Source organism: Cnephaeus nilssonii, assembly GCF_951640355.1.
Source record: "Cnephaeus nilssonii genome assembly, chromosome: 10".
Taxonomy (NCBI): domain Eukaryota; kingdom Metazoa; phylum Chordata; class Mammalia; order Chiroptera; family Vespertilionidae; genus Cnephaeus; species Cnephaeus nilssonii.
The window spans coordinates 72,363,824-72,377,394 of NC_137081.1; the positions used below are offsets into that span (position 1 = coordinate 72,363,824).

Sequence of the window (13,571 nt, forward strand, 5' to 3'; positions counted from 1 at the left end):
TTTATTAGACATTTTTTAAACCTAATATGGAAGAGATGATTTTGTTACTAATCCTCATTCAAGGATATTTTTCCATTGATTCTCTTCACTATTTTTATTTTACACTATAAAAACAACAACAGCCAATAATATACTGTTTTTCTTCACAATTGTATGATTTTTAGCAAATTATTGCCTTTTCCCCTGGAGAAATAACATACAGACAAAATATAAAATAGTACCACACTGCAAAATGCACAAACCCTAGAAGTCAGCATCTTGAAGACAATCTCCAGGGGTAAGGGGAAAAAAACACAAATGTCACAAGAGATGAGACAAGCACATATAAAGACAGCCAGCTGGGGAAAAGACCGTGTCAGTGACACTGAGCCAGATAGTAGGTACCCCTTTTTCTCCTGACAGCCATGGCCACCACCTCAAACTGGTTTTTTGGTCTATGGTCTAAGGAACTCTCTTCAAAATGATACAAGAGTGGCTTTGAATCAAGGTGTAACAATCAAGGTTCAAGTATGAGTAAGAGTCGTGTGAACATCAAGTCATAGTCCACAGTGGAAAGGCAACCCAGAAGTGTCAACATCTGGCTACTTCAACAAACTGCCTCTGTGGGACCCAAGAGGGAATCTCAAAAAGATATGAGGGTTCGAATCAGCATACACATTGGGTCCTTACAAACCCTGTAGGGTTACTTTCCTGACTAGATGATCAGCTCATTCCCTGAAGCAACAGAGACAGACAAGGAGACTGCCAAAGTTTAAAAAGAAAGATGGACATTGTGCTTCCTTCCGAATGAATTGGCTTCTTAACTGCCTTTTCTCCCATTCTAGCAGCTGCTTTCTCCCACGTTGCTGCAGGTGTTTACTGCCTTACACTTGAAATGAGAGGTAAACTTTGAGGTGCCAGGACTGAGCATTCCTGAGAGGGCAGGGGTTCTGGAGCACAAGCTGCACTCTCATAATGGCTTGGCCTTCCTTCAGTCTGAGAACCTATCCCTGAGGTCAGTCTGAAGTTTGTTTGCAAGCCTGGGGACCCCTCAATATCCCACGGGGACAGCGGAACAGAGGGGGTCTTCGGTATTTCACAGGTATGACATGTCCACGAGTTGAAAAAAGGAAAATCACAGGTGTTCTTGGGGCTGGGTGGGTTCCCCATCCAGTTTTAGCAGGATGTGGCTGTGGCCATGGGCTCTTGCTGAGCTCTGAGACCGTGGAGTGGGTGGGCACTGGTGCCAGCACCGAGGGAATGAGCAGTAGGAACCCTGCACATCAGGGCTCAGTGTCTACAAATGGGCTCTGAAGGAAGAGCTGGCTGCCTCCCCTTGGCAGGAGGGAGCCTGGGGAGTGGGCTGGAAGGCAGGGACTCAGATTCACATGCAGGAGCTGGCCCAGGAAGCCAGAATTGGGCGAGACGACACTCCTCCTCTGCTTGATGTAATGGAAGGCGTCCTTCAGGCCCAACTGCCTGGTCCTCAGGAGGTAAGCCTTGCAGATGGTGGGTGACCGGGAGATCCCAGCCTCCCAGTGGACCAGGACCTTGCCTCCCCTTTCCCTGACGCAGTCAATGAAGTCTATTGCTTCTTGAAAGTGGAATTAATGTCAGCCGTGTGGCTGTCTTCCACGGGGATCCATTTGTAGTGTAGGCGGCGCGTGCAGGCCTCCGAGGTCCGGAGGCATTCAGCAGGGCCTGATGTGCAGCTTGGCGAGGCACTCGCACTTGGATGCACTGAACAGAAGGATTTCAAATGGGCCGCCCTGGTCACAGGCTGGCCTGCAGCTGATGCTGAGCACAGGTTTCCCACGCTGGCTGATGAGGACTCTCTCGGTTTCAACCTTCTCTTGAGAAATGGGTGCGCCGCCGGTGCCCACTGCCAGCGTGCCCGCTGGCGAGATACAGGAGACCCTTCGGTCAGTTCATGGGCTGATGCTCTATCCACTGAGACAAACCGGCTAGGCTGGAAGAGATGATTTTATATTTAAAGCATGTATCATTAGTACTTGATAAAAAATAGGGGTTAATTCGATTGAAATAACAAAGTACTGTAGTTATCCATTAACTTCAGTAAATGTCAAGAAATATGTAATGCTCTTATTTCTCTTTCTAAAAAGGTATATTTAATTTGTCATGTGAAAACAGCCACCTGAGAATAGATTGTGTTTGAAGTAACCTCACTGGAATTATACAATCACTAACAAAATTAAATTGCATTGCAGCATTTAAGCACCTGATTGATATAATGAAAAGAGCCAATGTTTGAAGCTATCTATAAATTCTAATAGTCTTTAGCTGGATTGTTTCTGATATATTGTTATTGACCACCTATTATGTTCAGTTCCCTATATAAATATTCTAGAAACACCAAGGGAAATAAGAGAAACAAAATCCTTGTCCTTCATATTGAGCATTCAAAGAAACAATAATGGTAAAAAGATAAACAATACAGAAGGGTAAGATGTTGGCAAAGAATGAATTTGAGGAAGTGAATTGATACATGATATTGAATTTAAAGAACTGAGCAAAATGCCTGGCAATAGGTGAGTAGTCAATGTATGATATCTGAGAAAATCATCTCCTCATCCTACAAAGAACAGCGAGGGAGAAGGAATGCAAATGCTACTTTGCAAAAAATAAAATAAAAAATAACTTGACTCATAAACTAAGAGGAAGCACCAGAAGAAAGTATCCTAAAATGTAAAGGTAGGAAGAGCAATGATATTGAGGAACAATGACTATAACATTAACATTTAGAGGTTTTTAATTAAACCTATGCCCTTCATTGTAGTTTAAGGTGAGCCATAAACCCATCAGCAACACTGAAAACTAACGCAGTGCTTCTCCAGGGAGTGCTTGGGTTTGAGGTGGACTTCACAGAGTAGACATGTAGCATTAAAATGACCCTGGAGATTCTAGTTCTTTTCTCTTGAAATTCACAGGATGTAGTAAACAGTTTGTAAGTTTAGTTGGAAATAAATGTGTATATGGAGGTGAAAGAGCATGAAGGTCAGTAAATATCCATCTAAAGATTGTGGGACATATTGGAGAGAGTCGAGGCAGGACACCAACTAGGAGGCTAGGAACACTAGAATTGTCTAAGACTAAACATACTCACCTGAATATTTTCACAATTTATGACTGATAATGTGATTGCAATTTATAATCCAATTCTGGTGTTCCAGTTGCCAATTTCTGAGTAAAAAACCAGCCCATTATACTTAGTGATTCTGTAGTTGCGTATTCCAAAAGGGCACAGTGAGGCCTCCGCTGGAAGGTTTTGAATGTCTTGGGTTGATAAAAGTTCTGAGATTTCCTAAATTAAATTACAGTGGGCCTGAGAGTGAAAGAAAGAAACAATAGTTAATGAGTTAATAGCTATGGGCCAACTAACAAAGGACAGCTCACATTCCTGAATGTATGTTAGAGGTTTGAATCAACTTCTGTAGAAATCACTGGAAGCCACCACATTCCACTTATGCTTGAAGTGTCAAGACTGTCGGCCACCCCAATCAAAAGTGGTAGATATTTCTTCCTAACAGACTTCATCTATCATAATATTGTCCCACTTAAGCTCTTCTCTCTGACCCTGCTTATCTGTAGCCAATGTAAATTCTTTCAAAATAACTTATGTCTTTATTTTTCTTTTCCATAATGCATAAAGTGCCTGTCAACTCCAGGATGGTGGGTATGTTGCCTTTTCCACTTAGCACTGTATTGGTGGGGAGAGGTCCTCGTCCCCACCAAGTGCTGGGGGGAGTGGACTTCTTGCAATACTCCCCAAAAATTATTTTTCTGAGATTTGAGGATGAAATATTGTAGGAAGCTTTATTTCTGTGGAATTAAACCCCTGAGGTCCCAAGGTCTCATTTCCCTTTGTCCTGCCGAGGAACAAGTCCCATTTGCCTTCAGCAGGTTTAAGACCAAAGCCAGTGTCCAGAGTTTCTGTTCCCTGTTGGAGCAGTCCAATCCAGCATCCGGCTAACTTACTTTGTGTTCCCCACTGCAGTCCCTCAATCCGTTGAAGGTGAGGTCTCCATGGCTACATGGCCATAGAAAGAACAGGGCAGAAGCAAAGCCAAAGGAACCAGAGAGTCAAGAGCTAAGGACCAAGAGTAACAAGTGAGATAGGTCCTTTATTTTGGGATTATGTATCCCCAAATTTTCACAGGGTGGTAGTGGCCCCATCTCCTGTGGCCAATGGTCTCTGTTCTCAGGTTTGACTGACAGGCAAGTACCTTTCCTATGTCACCTCATTCACTGTGCATGTGTCTATCTCCCCTTTGTCCAGGCCTTTCCCCCAGGAATCTGCAAGGAATAGGCCGGTGGTTCCCTGGGGCGTGTGAAATTTCAGCTTCCTGGTGAAGCTGCCCAAGTGACATGCATATAATGTCTGGCCTTCCCTTTGCTCCTTTCCTGTTATTAATAACTAGCTGATTACAGTGGTATCAGTCCTGCTGCTGATGGCTCAGCCTTTGTGCCCTGTGACCTGGTCCTTCTCAGGCTATCATCGACTCAATAAACCCTTTCTTTAAAAAGAGATTTTAGCTGTGATTCAACATCTGGGGATAGGAATTCTTGGAATTTTTAAATTTATTTTGGTACCTAGGCTAGGATGACGGAAAGACTAGTCTTAGCTAGGACTGTGACCCAGAGAACCTAATCAAGGCCTGCCCTCTTTTTTAAAAAAAATATATTTTATTGATTTTTTACAGAGAGGAAGGGAGAGAGAGAGTTAGAAACATCGATGAGAGAGAAATGGATCAGCTGCCTCCTGCACACCTCCTACTGGGGACGTGCCCACAACCAAGGTACATGTCCTTGCCTAGAATCGAACCTGGTATCTTTCAGTCCGCAGGCCAACGCTCTATCTACTGAGCCAAACCAGTTAGGGCTTAAGGCCTGACCTCTTCATGCAACTGGGACTTCTCAGGATGTGAGATCCTGTGTACATGGATCCTGTGGGAAGGAAGTGAGCATTCTGAGAGACCCAGGCAAAGATTCAAGGCTTCATAAGATTTTATGTTGAAGTCAAAGTCATGCAACATGGTTTCTTCTGCATTGTATCAAAGCAATTACCAGATTCAAGGGAAAAGGGCATAGACATCACTTTTCAATCACAGTGTTACCAGGACCCCAAGTTTGCATCTGGCTGCCTGTGTGCACCAGCCCAAAGAAATGCACAAGCAGAAGTTTCCAGTTTAGAAATAAAAATAATTAAATATTGAATTGGCCCATCTGGAGAACAAGGAGCTCATGCTCTAAAGACCCCACTCCTGATGGTGTGCACGTTACCAATTATACAGGGCAAAATCACTAGACACCAGGGGTTACAGTTGGAGGTTGTGTTGGGAGCTGATTGGTTAGAGGTGAGGTAAGGGTAATAAATTATTTTTCAGATCCTGAGGATAGTTCTGAGGTGTGTTACAGTGTTCCTCTGTCTGGTTTCATGGTAAAGTATCCAAGAGGTCATTCCATTTTTGGATCAGGAGCTGAGGCATGACTTAGGTCAAGATGCTATCTTTATCCTTAGAGGTTTGGGCCCCCTAATCATTAGCCAGGTCTAGGCAATTGTCTTCTGCTGCCTCCTGGGGGTTGTTGATTACTGGGGGAAAGGTTAGGTCTCTGAGGTGAAGATATAGAGGGAAATATGCTTTCTATATCTAGGACTTAAGGCTAAATTTAATCATAGTCATGTTTGAGTGGGAATGTCCAAGAATTTGAGGCCGTGTCTAACACTGCCACATCTTACCTAATAAAAGAGAAACATGTAAATTGACCGTACCTCCGCTACTCCCACAGCCAATCAGAGTGAGTATGCAAATTAACCCAACAAATATGGCAGTTAATTTGCATACATACCTGGGGTCCGGGAACCTCCTCAGCACCCAGGTCACTCCCAGCCGGCCATCGGGCGGAGGCTTTAGGCTTGGGAAAGGGCCAAGCCTGTGATCAGAGGTGCGGGGGGAAGGGGCCAAGCCTTCGATCGGAAGGTTGGGGGGGCCCCCTTCCCAAGCCTAAAGCCTCGGGCAGAGGCTTTAGGCTTGGGCAGGGGCCAAGCCTGGGATCTGAGGGAAGGGGAAAAAATCAATGGAAATATAGCCTCAGGTGAGGATAAAAAGAAAAATAAAGAAAGACATGTCATATTCTATGAAAGACACATCTTGAAAATGCTTAAAGAAAGTTGTTTTTTCACGGTGAAGAGACTGGAGTCCGTGTTGATGAAAATACCTTGGCAGCTCTGGTGACTGGCAGTGGCTGCAGCAGTGGGATGATGGGGCTGGTGCCTTCCCCTGATCAGCCCAGTCACCTCCCACATAGGGAGGCCAGACTGTGGCTTAGGTCTGCTCCCAACGGGGAGCAGGCCTAAGCCATCAGTAGGACATCCCCTGAGGGCTCCCAGTGTGTGAGAGGGGGCAGGCTGGGCTGAGGGACCCTTCCCCAGTGCATGAATTTCGTGCCCCGGGCCCCTAGTATAGATAATAACAGAAAAAATGTGTTCAATATGAAGTAAAAGCAGTTCTAGCAACTGTTTTCAAAGAACTTACTAAACATTAGATACTACTTATTTTTGACATTATTCATGCAATTATGTAACAGTCAGGATTAGGGGCATATAATGGACATGAGATGTTAGCAATGCTGATGGAACAAAACCAGAAGCAGAATTGTTAATCAACAATGTTAAAACATTTCCAACTCAAAATGAAACTATTAGGAGGTTTAGGGTTAAAAGCAATACCAATAGGGTTAAAAGAGGGAAAGTTCTTAGAAATGCATGTTTGAAACTATGACTGGCCCTCAAATAAAAAATCACAGAGACTTAAAATGATGCAATTAATTATTCATCAGTGTTTTAAATGTCAGTGTTTGCTATTGCTCTCGCAATATCAGCAGTCATTTGGTTTAATTTTTCTTTTCTTTACATTTAGGTGTTCTGAGTTGCAAATTTATGTAGCGAATGTTGATCATCCTTAAGACAGCCCATCACCATATGTTTTGTCTAGGCATGAAAAATGAGAATAACCTAAACCTTTGCCATGAGACAGGTAAAGGATTCCCACCAACAGCCATTATCTCTGAGTGATGGGGTTTTAAAGAGACAACTTGTAGTGTTGCTCTTCAGGAACCTCGACAGCAATTGTGCTTTAGCTGCAGGTTTCCTGATCCAGCAGAGTAGCTTTGGCTCCACTGGCCCCTCGCCCGTGTCACCACTGTTTGAACCCCTCTAAGGTATCATCTGCTACCAATCCCCTTTCAAAGAGCATCTGCCACCAGTAGAGGCAAGCTTTTAATATGTTGATTTATCATTGTCAGGTACTTGGAGGGGGAGGATGGGGGGTTTATTGCGTTTATTGCTTGCATTTGAATATTGTATTTAAGGTGCTTTTGTGATTACAGATGTTTTACATATAAATTGCTTTATATTAGAAAAATCTTTTTTTTTCAGTATTTTTAAGGAAACTTCACATTCATGTGTTTTACATTTTAATATCTTCTGCATTGCTGAGCTCTTGTGAATTGCTTTCTGTCTGCACTAGCAGTTGGCATGAGCAACAGCATCTGCGTTTGTTTCTGTTTCAAAGGAGAAAATTAAATGTGGGCATAGTTATTTCCAGGGAGACAGAACTTATTAATTACTAAGGGAGGCTTTGATTGTTATTTTACCCCCAAAAGGGACAGAATAGGTCACTGCATAAAAGTAGCTTCCCACTCCGTAACCTTTGCAAACCAGAAAACTATGTTAAGGTTTCACACTTCTCTCTCATTTGTTTCTGTAGTTTTAAAAAATTCTGTAAGTCTTTGGGACTGTATAGTCTTTGAAATAATAGCACCATCTACTGTCTGATCCTGGATTCATTTGTCATGCTAAGGAAATAAGGAAGGCCACAGAGAAATTAGGGGGTTTTCTGAGTCATTTAATAATATGGACCTAAAATAACATAACTGAAAATTGTAAAAATTGTTACCTAATAAGAAAATAAAACTAATCATATCTGGACTTAGTCACATTAAATACAGAGTAAAATACTCATTTTCTTTAAGAAAGTCTATAATGTAGTATTAAAACTTACAAATAAGATAATATTGTTATACTAGAGGCCCAGTGCACGAAATTTGTGCACAGAGAGGTTGTGTCCCTCAGCCCAGCTTGCACCCTCTCCAATCTGGGACCCCTCAAGGGATGTCCGACTGCCCGTTTAGGCTCAATCCAGGTAGGATCGGGCCTAAACTGGCAGTCAGACATCCCTCTCACAATCCAGGATTGCTGGCTCCCAACTGCTCACCTGCCTGCCTTCCTGATTGCCCCTAATCACTTCTGCCTGCCAGACTGATCACCCCTAACCACTTCCCTGCCAGCCTGATTGATGCCTAACTGCTCCCCTGCCAGCCTGTTTGCCCATAACTGCCCTCCCCTGCAGGCCTGGTTACCCCTAACTGCTCTCCCTTGCAAGCCTGGGTCCCCCACAACTGCCCTTCCCTGCAGGCCCAGTCGCACCCAACTTCCCTCCTCTGCCAGCCTGGTCACCCCTAACTGCCCTCCCCTGCAGGCTTGATTGCCCCCAACTGCCCTGTCTTGCAGGCCTGGTCCCTTCCAACTGCCCTCCCCTGCTGGCCTGATCACCCACAACTGCCCTCCCTTGCAGACCTGGTCCCTCCCAACTGCCCTCCCCTGCTGGCCATCTTGTGGCAGCCATCTTGTGTCCACATGGGGGCAGCCATCTTGTGTTGGAGTGATGGTCAATTTGCATATTATTCTGTTATCAGATATGATTAGATAGGATAGAGGCCTGGTGCATGGGTGGGAGCCGGCTGGTTGGCCCTGAAGGGTGTCCCTTATCAGGGTAGGGGTTCCCTTGTGGCATGGAGCAGCCTCGGTGAGGGGCCTGTGGTGGTTTGCAGGCGGGCCACACCTCCTGGCCACCCAAGCGGAGCCCCAGATAAATAAATATCTGGGATTTATTTATCTTCTATAATTAAAACTTTGTAGCTTTGAGCGGAGCCAAGCCTCCTGCTCTCTCCATGGACGCAGCCATTTTTGTTGGGATTTATTCATCTTCTATAATTGAAACTTTGTAACCTTGAGCGCAGTCCAAGGCAGGCCAGGGCAGGCGGAAAGCTTGGCTTCCTCCATCGCTGGGGAAACCCAAGCCTCCTGCTCTCTCCGTGGCCACAGCCATCTTGCTTGGGTTAATTTGCATACTCGCTCCTGATTGACTAGTGGGCATGGCTTGTGGTTGTAGCGGAGGTGTGGTCAATTTGCATATCACTCTTTTATTAGATAGGATTGTCATTGTCATCATCATTATTTTAGTTTCCCAAACTAGATTATATCCATTTCTTAAACTTATATTGTGTTCATTTAGGTAAAGGGGAGAGGTGGGTGAGATAGACTTAAAAAGAAATATTTAAAAACTATTCCCCACCTCTCAGCAATGCGTGACTATGTAAGTACAATTGCTTCATTTCTGCCTGGAGTGCCAGCCAGCTCACAGGGAACACCTCTCATAGTGGGCATTGCTAGGAGGCCTGATTGCTTCCTATCCTCAAATTTTTTTTCCCAAAGGAGTAATGCTATTTCATTAAAGAAACTCAACTGTCTGGATAAATGATCAGTGAAAGTAGGTCTCGGGGCTCTCATAAAAATAAGCTACCAGCTATTTGAAGAACATAGTGTGAAATTTAGGACATTCTCCAAACCTCCTTCATGCTGATTTCTTTCAATGAGCAAGAGGGCAGTTGTCACTCTGCCTCACGCACAATTATTCCCTTAACTGTACAGCTCCCAGGGGACTGCTTCGCCTCCCACACATCCATTACAAACCAGATATGGCTCTTTCTTCTTCTGGAATTGCCATCAAGCTATTCCTCCTACAGCGGGACTTTCATGCTTTCGGTCCAGTTTATCATCTTTTTTAAATCAATTTGGAAGGTTTATTTTCTATATCTTGCTTCCCACTCCCTTTCACCCTACTTCCATTCTACTTCCAGGTTTTCATTTCAAATTAGGCCTGAATTTAAATTCCTTACTTTAAAAAGCTTTTATTCTACAGTTTGTTGTTGTTAATCCTTACCTAAGGATATTTTTCCATTGATTTTTAGAGAATGGAAGGAAGGGAGAGAGACACAGTGAGAGAGAGAGAAACATCGAAGTGAGAAAGGCACATCAATTGGTTGCCTCCCACACGTGCCCTGACCAGGGTAGGGGATCAAATCTGCAACCAAGGTAGTGCCCTTGACCGGGAATTGAACCCTGGACCCTTCAGTCCGTGGGCAGACTCTCTATCCATTGAGCCAAACTGGTGAGGGCTGCAATTTTATTTTAAGTACAATTTCTATTTATTTTTTTCTCCCAGAGAACTTTTCTTCAGGCATTAAAGACTTAGCTCCTCACATGGGCTTTGGTGGAGGTCGTGGGGCAGCACCCACAGGTCTAAATCTGGGCGGGGGTGTTCGGTCCTTCGGGCTCCATCAGCACGATTCCTGAACATTTTGCTGTGAGTGGCACAGCTCACACGGTAATGTGGTTTCACATACAGCTTGGGAAGCACATATGCATCGAAGACCCTCGCTTCAGAAATGCCCCTAATGGCTGAGGCCTCTACTATGTTTCAAATGAAAAACTTCTTTCTTCTTCTTCTAAATACAGTTTATTTTTTCATTTTTATTGGGTTGTCAAGTTTCCCAATACTTTTTATTCTTCAAGTGATCTTCAGATTTATTTCAATCACAGTTGCCTTACAATATTATATCAGTTTCAGGTGTACAACATACTTCACGAAGTGACGTGATCACCCTGGTAAGCCTAATACTCATGATACCATACATAGCCATTACAATATTAGTGACAATTAGAGGCCCGAGGCACAAAATTCATGCAAGAGTAGGCCTTCCTTCCCCGGCTGCCAACTCTGGCTTCCCTCAGGCACCCGGACCTGGGCTTCCCTCCAGCCCTGGCTTCGTCTGAAAGGACATCCAGTCTAATTAGCATATTACACTTTTATTATTATAGATAATCTTTATGCTGTACTTACATCCTCATGACTATTTTTATAACTGACAATTTGCATTTCTTAATCCCTTTCAACTTTTTCATCCCCCACCCCCAAATACCCTCTCCCATGGAATGACCATCAATTTGTTCCCTATACCTATGTTTCTTTTTTATTTGTTCATTTATTTTGTTTTTGATTCCACATCTAAGCAAAACCACATTGAATGACAAACTTCTTAATGGCCTTGTCCTTGGGCACGTAGGGGTGCAGTTGGTGCAACAAATAGGAATGAACAGGCTGCACGTGGCCACGGCCTTTTTTGGCATGACCTCTATTCATTCTTTTCTTGGTCAACTTGGAAATGAGGACCCAAGAGCTATTTCTACAGTTGTTAATAGCGAATAGCCTTTGCATAAAATAGTTGGAGAAACATCTATTCTTATGATTGACTTTTCTTATTCTGGTCAACTTTTTTAGATGCCACAAAATGTAGTAGATAGGATATAAACAATGCATCATTAAAATGTGAACTATGATCCTATACTTATCAGCCAAATATGTGTTAACTCTCCCTCTACCAAAATACATGAAACACAATCCTTACCTTCATAAGAGCTAACATTCAACTAAATATTTTCTTATCTTTTTGTCTTTTTAAAAGGATACTATTATCTGTTCATCTCCGTTGTAACAGCTAAATACTGGCAAAGAGCTCAGTTTTCTACCTGCCTAACCTTATCTTAGTTATTATTGTAAAACTATAGAAGACAGAATTTTGAGATATTAATTGTGTTTTTATTCACTGGGATGAAGGTTGCAAATAATAGTAGCAGTAATAATAATAATAATCTTTAATCTCATGGAAGAAAACAACAGTCATGAAAGTTAATACATTTAATTCACAGGAGTAGGACATCTTTTTTCTTCTTTTTTTCTTTCCTGAATGAGGGGAAAGCATTTGAGAGTCAAAAAAAACAAGCTCCAAAGGAAGCGGAGTAGTGAGATCATTTATAACAAATGCAGGTAATGCTTAGGCATGATAATGCAAGCCCTGGTTTCCCACTCAAATGGGGTTATAGTTCACTGCCTTTGGGGAGGGAGGAGAAAATAGGCCATATGGCTGGGATTAGAGTGAGGTGAGCAAGGCACTCGTATTGGGTGCAAAATGTAAAGGGGGTATAAAAAAATCAGTAAGCAAGATAAGTAATATTTTAATGCAATTCTTTTAAAATAAAAAGAAATAAAAAAAAAAAAGCCCAGGATGGAACAAGTAGAAAATTTTAAATAAAGACAGGACTATATGAGTGCATAAATGTCACTGAAAGGACCATACGTCATGACTTTATCCTAGGTGAGTCCAGGAGAGGGATGGTCATAATGGAATTTGTAGTTTGGCCTTACAGTCCCTTCTCATTCCCATCATAGTCCAGGATGCGGAACTGGTTTTGGAGAAGCCATGCATCGTGTAAAGAGCTAGTTTGTTGATTTCACAGGAAGCCTCCAAAAGATCCTAGCTACATCATCAGGAGGGTACACATCTGGGGCTTGATAAGGTGCAGAAAAGTGAAAAAGACCATATGAAACAAAGGTTCTGAGCCTGGGATGAGGAGGCCTTCAATAGGGTGGACCAAGCCACTGGCCTCGCTGCAAGGACACCAGCCTCAGCAGCAGAGGCCCAAGCAAGTCAAACCTGAGCAGGTGCCATCAGGATACAGAGAATGGCATGCAAGCAACATGTAGACACATGTAAATTTCTCCTAACCTCAGAAGTGAAAACCCCCTTGCCGAGTAAAGAGAGAGAGAGCGAGAGCAAGAGAGAGAGAGAGAAGAGAGAAAAGATGAGAGCTATGCATTTGACTCAGTTGTTTCTGAAGGGTGGTGCTATATGTCACCCCACATATCCCTCTTTGGCTTAAGGATTGTTTTGAGCTGATTATTTTGAGAAATGGCAGACACAGGAGAAATTTTAAAAACAAATTAGAAGTTACCCTTTTATAAGGAAACTAGAGGCCTGGTGCATGAAATTCATGCATGGGTAGGGTCCCTAGGCCTGGCCGGTGATCAGGATTGATCTGTGGGGCAACCGGCAGGGTGATCGGGCGGGGGCCCCACTGGCACCTGCCTTGGCTGGCCTGGTGCCGCCCACTCACTGGCCCTGCCCCCCATCACCAAAGCCAGTTGCTTCCCTCTGTGGGGCAACAAGCAGGGTAATCAGGGGGGTGGGGTAACCCCCGCTGGCACCCACCTTGACTGCTGGCACCCGCCTTGGCTGGCCTGGGGTCTGCAGGCTGGGGGCAACTCCTGTGTTGAGCGTTTGCCCCCTGGTGGTCAGTGCGCATCATAGCAACCAGCCGTTCCACCAGCCATTCTGTTGGTGGTTCCGCCATTGGGTTGATTTGCATATTAGGCTTTTATTATATAGGATTTCACATTTATAAAGGAAATCTCCATTGGTAAGGATGCCTACCTCTCCTTACCAGGAAGATAGGTATGGCTAAATCAAGAAAAACTCCTAGCAATGGAGAAGGCATGGGCTTAAACCTGCATGAGAAAGCTTACCCTTGTTTTCATACTTTGCCTGGTCACCTT

At 43.7% G+C, this 13,571-nt stretch overlaps 1 pseudogene across 1 annotated transcript in view; it reads right to left on the bottom strand.

Annotated features, from left to right (window-relative positions):
- Positions 1-1,155: 1,155 nt before the first annotated feature.
- LOC307106068 (dual specificity protein phosphatase 5-like) overlaps positions 1,156-13,571 on the bottom strand; it is a 174,613-nt pseudogene continuing 162,197 nt past the window's right edge. Inside the window, exon 2 of the transcript in view lies at positions 1,156-1,876. The product of the transcript in view is annotated as a dual specificity protein phosphatase 5-like (transcript). The remainder of the gene's footprint in view (positions 1,877-13,571) is intronic.